The following is a 7,815-nucleotide window of genomic DNA, read 5'->3' on the forward strand; positions in this document are numbered from 1 at the left end:
AGCCGGTTGGAGGAGTGACAAGCGGTGGAGATGGCTTCGGCCCAAAAGTTATAGCGAGATTTATACTCCGCCATCATAGACCTTGCCATATCCATAAGAGTCCGGTTCTTCCTCTCCGCAACACCATTTTGTTGAGGGGTGTAAGCGACGGAATATTGATGACGAATCCCCTCATCACTAAGGAAATCATTGAGTGTGTAGTTCTTGAACTCCGGAGTCGTTGTCACTTCTTATTGCCATAATGAGGAGGTTGTGTTGGCGTTGCACCTCGGTAGCAAAGTCAATGAATATTTGTTGAGTCTCATCTTTCGTCTTGAGAAAGTAGACCCAAGTGTATCTTGAGTAGTCATCGACAATCACCAAGCAATGTTTCTTCGCACCAAGACTTGCATGAGTAACGGGACCAAAGAGATCCACGTGAAGGAGCTCCAAGATCCTCTTGGAAGAGATAATGGTCTTGCTTGGATGCGGAGAGTCATGCATTTTGCCCTCAACACAAGCCCTACAAACACGATCTTTGGCAAAAGACACATTTTCCATTAGTCCCACAATATGGTTCCCCTTGTGAAGACTTTGCAAAGTTCTCATGTTGACATGGGCTAGGCGGCGATGCCACAACCAACCCACGTCCGCCTTTCCGAATAGGCACATCGCACTTGTCGTGGTGGTCCCCGAAAAGTCCACCACATACAAGTTGTGTTCGCGATACCCAACGAATGCGACTTTTAGAGTCTTGCTCCACAAGAGGACCACAATATCATTATCAATAAAGATGGCGAAACCCATCTTGCCAAGGGCGGAAATGGAAAGCAAATTGTAACCAAGGGTTTTGACAAGCATGACATCCACAAGAGTAATGTTGTGTGCAACCACAACCTAGCCAAAACCCAATACCTCGGATGTAGAATTATCGCCAAAGGAGACGGTGATATGATTTATGTTGGGCCTCAACTCCTTGACGAGGTTCTTGCCGCCGGTCATATGACTTGTACATCCACTATCAAGTACCCATTTTGAACCTCCGGCGGCATAGTCCTACATGAGATCAATTCTTGGATTTAGGTACCCATTTTTCAATGGGTCCTCTTTTGTTAGCAACAAGGGTCTTTGGAACCCAAATAGACCAAGCAACATAACCATCATATGGACCAACATATTTAGCATAAACATCACCATAATAATCTTTAAAGAGAACATAGTGAGGGTTATCTATTCCCGCACCGTCATCATTAATGGTATTGCCCTTTCGGGTTTCACCATTAGCTTTCTTATGTGCGGGCTTGGTCTTTTTCTTGTTTGCCTTCTTAGCCTTGGTATTATAACCAAGTCCCTCCTTCCCATTGTTTGACCTTTGCTTACTCAAAAGATCATCCAAGGAAAGTTTACTTTGGGGAGAGGAGGCCTTAGCAAGTTCATCCTTCAACCTAGCATTTTCCTCAATAATATTTGCATGATCACATGAAGGAGTAGAGGTACTAGGTATGTCATATGAAGCAAGCCTAATTTGAAGTTGCTCATAAGACTCGGAGAGGAGAGAGTATTCACTCTTCAAGGCTTTGTGAGCCTTGTCTAGTTCATCTAGATCCTTCACAAGTTTCTCATGATCAACACCAAATTTGGCCTTTTCCTTTATAAGCACTTTAGTCTTAGATCTAGCAAGATCTCTAGCTTTAGTGAGCTTGTTAAGTTTATCTTGAGGTTCTTCAAGACTTTCTAGCTTCTCTTCAAGAGATGCTATAGTTTCTTGACATTCCTCAAGAGCATTTTTAAAAGCATGTATTTCTAGAGAGTCTTCTCTCTCTATTTGGCACTTTTTCTCAAGAGTATCATTTAGTTGAGCCATACGAACCATGAGACTTGAAACATGCTTCTTAGTGTTACCTTGTAGGTTACTAATGAAATCATCAAACTCTAGCATTTCTTGTTTCACTTTTAGACTAGCGGGGTCAACCCCTAGATCATTAGCAATGTTAGGCATAGAGGGGTTAGGAGATGATACCTCGGAAGATTTAGCCATGAGACAACTTTCTTCCTCCACATGAATGACCTCATTGGGAGATTCACTTGTTGATGAAGAGTTAGTGGAGAGGGAGGCAAGGGCAACCAATCCATTTGAGGTTGCATCTTCTTTATCATCAACATCTTCATCTCCGGAGGTATACTCTTCTTGAGTTGATAGCACAATAGATGTGTCCAAGGTGGACCTTGCCATGAAGCAATGTGCATTCTTGCGTTGAGGGTTCTCATTGGGTGAATCAAAGAGAGAGGAAGAGGGAATGTTGGTGGTGACAATGGCGGCCACTTCTCTTGAGCTTTCCTCTTCATCATCACTAGCACTTGCAATCTCATCGGAAGAGTATTCTTCATTAGCCACTAACACAATCCTTGAGGGCCTCTTGCCCTTCTTGTTCTTGTTATAGAATTTCTTGTTGGGGGCTTTGAATATTTGCCCTTTGAGTCTTTGCTCTTGTCCTTGGGGATGAGCCTTCCACCATTAGTCTCCCTATTCTCATAGGGACATTCGGCAATGAAATGGCGCTTATCATTGCAATTGTAGCAAGATCTTGTTCTTGGGCCTGAGCTTGAGGGACCCCTTGAGTTGTTCCTCTTGATGTTGTCCTCCTTGGCCTTGGAAGGATCAATCCAAAAGGTGTTTGCATGGAATGCCATGTGGTCATGGTAGTGGTGTTCCAAGTCTTCCGGATAGGTCATGCTCCAAGATGCCCTATAAGATTCTTGAGGAATCACTTCTTGCACGGGGTTGACCACCAAGGCAAGGTTGGACCCTTTTGTCATCCCAATGGCACGATTGCGGGAATCATGAGAGTTTTGCTCAAGGACCTTGAGAGCTTGCATCTCGTGCACGGCTTGTTGAGAGGTGAGAGAGGCATAGCATTCTCTTCCGACAAGAGTCTTGACATCAATAGGCTCGAACGGCATCATGCACTCAATGTAATTCTCCTTGATCCAAGAGTCATTAATGTGAGAGGCTCCAACAATCCGGAAGGCGTCGGCAACGGTGAGAAGTCTTCCATACATGTCTTCATGATCTTCATCCGGAAGCCTCATGAATCCTTCGGCTTTATTCCGAAGAGCATTATACTTGTTCCTTCTTGTGCTCTCACTTCCAATGCAACCCACGGCCAAAGCATCCCAAGCATCCTTGGCGGTGGTGAAATGCCGAACACGCGACAACTCCTTTGTCCCCACGGCGGTTTGAATCATGTGCAAGGCGGTGTTGTTGAGTTGACTATCAACCGCTTCTCTTCTAGTCAACTTCTTAGGGTTGTAAGGATTGAAGCCTTCCTCGATGATTCTCCAAAGTTCATTGGAGGCACTGCGAACATGAGAGCTAAACTCAAATTGCCAAGTATCGTAATCATTAACGGAAAACTTAGGTGGGTCGCCCCGGATGTTTATATGAGGATGGGGAACCGGTATATCGGGAGATAAAAAAGGTGGAGGTACTCGATTGTAGCTCTCACTTCCACTAGTTCCCTTGGGAGATGCAATGGGGGGTTTGATAGTGTTTAAGTTATCACCATCCTCGGGTGTGGTAGCGGAAGGTAATACCGAAGTATCACCCTCTACTACGGCATCCGTGACATTAACCTCTATGGTGGGGGCCACGGGACGGGGAGGAGTCAAAAGCTCGGAAATCATTTTTCTCATGCTTTCCATTTGAGCATCCATGGATGACTTCAACGAATTGATATCATCCATGGTGACCGACCTAGCCTCCCCTTCCGAAGGTCCATCGTCCGACATACTCTTAGGCGGTTAAGCCCGAAATAAGAGCCGAGGCTCTGATACCAATTGAAAGGATCGTATGCCGCACCTAGAGGGGGGGTGAATAGGTGCTACCCAATTTTTAGTTCTTTTTCAATTTAGTCTTGACACAAAGGTAAATTCTCTGGATATGCAACTAAGTGAATTTACCTATATGACAAGGCAAACAACTAAGCAAGATATAGCTAAGCAATAAGAGATAGAATAGGATAGAGGTAACCGAGAGTGGAGCACGCGATGACACGGAGATGATTCCCGTAGTTCCCTTCCTTTGCAAGAAGGTACGTCTACGTTTGGAGGAGTGTGGTTGCTACGAAAGCCAAACCAACAGCCACGAAGGCTTCACTCAGATCTCCGGTGAGCAACGCCACAAAGGCCTAGCCCACTTCCACTAAGGGATTTCCTCGAGGCGGAAATCGGGCCTTTACAAGGTTCTTGGGGCACACATCCACAACTGAATTGGAGGCTCCCAAATCTGTAACAATACAACAATCAACAACAATACATCAACACAAATCAACTAGGGAACCAAATAGGAACACTAGCATAAGATCCCTCAAACAAATGAGGGGGAAATGAAAAACGCTTCGGTGAGGATGTAGATCGGTGTCTTCTCCTTCGAATCTCCAAAGATCAAGAGCTTTGGTTGGGGGAGGAAGAAGATCTTGCAAATCTTGTGTTCTTGAGGTGGCTCTAATGGTGGTGAAGCTTGGCAGATTTTTCTTGCAATGATTGAGCAACTTGTCCCTTTGGAGAAGAAAGCTATTTATATGGGTGGAGCTTTCAGATCTGACCGTTGGGGACGAATTTCACTTACACCGGAAGTTCCGGCCAGGAATGCCGGAAGTTCCGGCTTCCACCGGAAGTACCGGCCATTCGGGCCGGAACTTCCGCCTTCGATAATTTTCCTGCAAAACAAAAGAAGGGGCGGAACTTCCGGTGATCGGAAGTTCCGGCCAAGTTCCGGCCAAGTTCCGGAAACTTGCGAAAACCTTACTGGACTATACTGAGCCACAAACTCGGAATTCCGGAACTTGCCCGGAAGTTGGGCGGAAGTTCCGCCGGCCAACTTCACCGGAACTTCCGGTCAGGAAGAAAAGAGCTGAGCCAGAACTGCGCTGAGGAGCTTCTGCTGAACAAGCCAGGGCGGAACTTCCTCCAGATAGGGCCGGAACTTCCGCCAGACATAGAAAACCTGCAGAACTTCGAACGAGCTAAACCAATTCACCGATCCAACATAATTTTTGATAGCTTGTACCTGTCTACATCAACACACATAAAAATATACATAGTGTTGACGTCAAACACACAAAACCCAAAAGGGCGGGAAATGTTCTTTCATTCACGTCATCGATGTTTGGAGGAATCAGCGATGGCCGCGCATGAGTCATGTGTTCCTGCACATATCATCATCGTGTCGGATCAGCTCGAGCTCGCCCTCTCCCACTCGAATAAACTCGCTCGAGACCTATACTCCCGATGAACAAGCTGGGAACTAGGTGGCTGCTAATCCACTCCACCTCACTCTAAGAATTTTTTTGCTAAAATGGAGCTGATTTCATTAAACCAAGTTTCTTACAGAAAACCCGAGAACAAATAGAAAATTACAAATAGGCCCTTCTAGATCCCAGCTTCGTCCTCGTGCTCGCAGTGCAACACGTTCCGCCGGCGCGCGGCCGCAACTCCACCACTGAAAGCTTGGACTGGGTGAAGCCCCCATGCGGATGGGAAGTCGACGGTCCTCGGCTCCTCGGAACGTCCATCCTGCACCGCGAGCGACGCCGGCTTGGTCAACGTCACCAGCTCCATCGAGATCATGAACAACCGGAGGAAACGCGCAGCACGCCTCCGACGAGACGCGAGCACAAGAAGGACGACAGATCCGCCGTTGGGCTCCACCGGAGCACCAATCGCAGAGGAGAGGACCGCTGCCCGCAAATCCCACTCCGGCCATGCCACCACCTCCCCAGCGCCGACGGCTAGCAGCCTACTGCTACCTACGCTATGAACACGCCGAGATCCATCGATTCCCCATCCTCCCGGCACCGGAGCGACTGCGAGAGGGTGAGGAATCGAGCGGATCTGCGATGGCGAGGTGGGAGCAGGAGAGGGATCACAAATCGCCTTCCTCTACTGTAGAGATGAGGAAGAAGACGGTCCAGGCTCGTCACTCTAAGAATTACTAGGAGTACTAGCAGAGAGGTTTCACTGAACCAATGCTAACTCTTTTGGGACAATCACATGTGCCGGAGTTGTTAGCATAGAACCATCATATTTCTGGTGGTTAAATGTTGATTTTGGTACCACTTTATGTTTCGGAAGCAAAAAAAACTACATATTTTTCATACTTTTGCAAAAACCACTAAACGCGAATTGATCCCGAATTGACACCGTTTCACACACATGGGTCCTGTCTCCAGGCTGACGTGGCGGTGATGGATGGTGCGTGGTCTGTTGTTTTGCAGATATGTCCTCAAATTTTGAATGTAAATTACGCACGAGTCCCTCGTACCTCGCAGTTTTCAAAAAATCTCCTATTTATTTTTCAAACCTTCATAACTTTTAAATACTAATTTAAATGAAAAATTATTAATATGAAAGGTGCTAAAAATGTTTGAATATTTCAAATATAAAATTTTAAAAAGCTTCGTAACTTTTAAATACTAATTCAAATGGAAAAATTTTTAATATAAAAAGTGCTAAAAAATGTTTGAATATTTCAAATGTAACTTTAAAAAAGCTTCATAACTTTTAAAACTAATTCAAATGGAAAATAATAATATGAAAAGTGCTCAGAAATGTTTGAATATTTTAAATATAAACTTTTAAAAACCTTTGTAATTTTTAAAAACTAATTCAAATGGAAACACTTTATTATGAAAAGTGCTAAAAAATGTTTGAGTATTTGAAATATATAAATTTGATTCACCATTTCAAATAACTAAAATATGAAAACAATTAAAATTACTTCTATTAATAATGTAAACTTTGGAAATTCATAATTTCAATTCTATAGCTCCAAATAATATAAATAAGATGTCCAAATTTATTAGAAAAATCCAAGGAATCCATTTCTAGCATCAATACTGCATAAATCAGATTAGTTCCTCTCAGCTATTTCGATTATGCAAATGAAGCCTGGTGACCGGGTGTATACGTGAGCACGCATCCATTGGTTGACACGTGTCTCATCTAGCAATCCACTATTAACATTATTGTTGGGTTAGCAAACCACATCAGCACTAACAACACTTCGCTAATGATTTCGTTAATGATCGGCGCTACCAATCATTGAAACACGGGACCCGCGGCCCACGCTAAGTACGCTTAGCGATGGATAAGACAACGTCAAGGCAACAGATCCAATTGATAAGAACTGAATCTCAACGCAGATCGTGTGGCATCTAGAGGGTGCTCACGTATACACCTAATCACCAAATCGCAAGCAAGCCTAGCAAAAAAAATGTGCCATTTTATTTGTTCCCGCTAGACCGTCTAGGACTCTAGGTAGATTCAAATCCAGCCCCAATCAAAACTTGCCTCAATGGTAGCGACTAGTTTCTGCGTTATTTTCAATTGTGCGGTACCTGAACCAACTTTTGTATGCACTAGAAGATTTATAAATGGCATGTACTAGTAGACTTATTAATGGTAGAGAGAATAGACTCAAATCTAGTATTGACAAAGTTGCATCTATTTTTTCTCTGTAAATGGATCGGTCAAGCTCCTAGCTTACTAGCAACTACTATACTATTTAGGAACAAACATCTTTTTTCTCCTAATTTTGAGTTTTTTTCCGGATTAACACTGATTTGACACGTATGTGCTTTTGTGGTTTGATTTGTGCTGCCTTCTTTTTGTGTACGTTTGGGTGCTCTTTAGCAATTTTGTTGGAGTTTTTAAATTTTCTTTTCTTTGTTATAATGCAATGTTTTGGTACGTTGGTGAGTGGCTGTATCACGAAGGGACGCGGTCAAAGCGGTGCTCCCTACACGGTTACCAATAACTTCTCTCTCAATTTCTCCT

This window comes from Lolium rigidum, chromosome 2 (genome assembly GCF_022539505.1).
Source record: "Lolium rigidum isolate FL_2022 chromosome 2, APGP_CSIRO_Lrig_0.1, whole genome shotgun sequence".
Classification (NCBI taxonomy): domain Eukaryota; kingdom Viridiplantae; phylum Streptophyta; class Magnoliopsida; order Poales; family Poaceae; genus Lolium; species Lolium rigidum.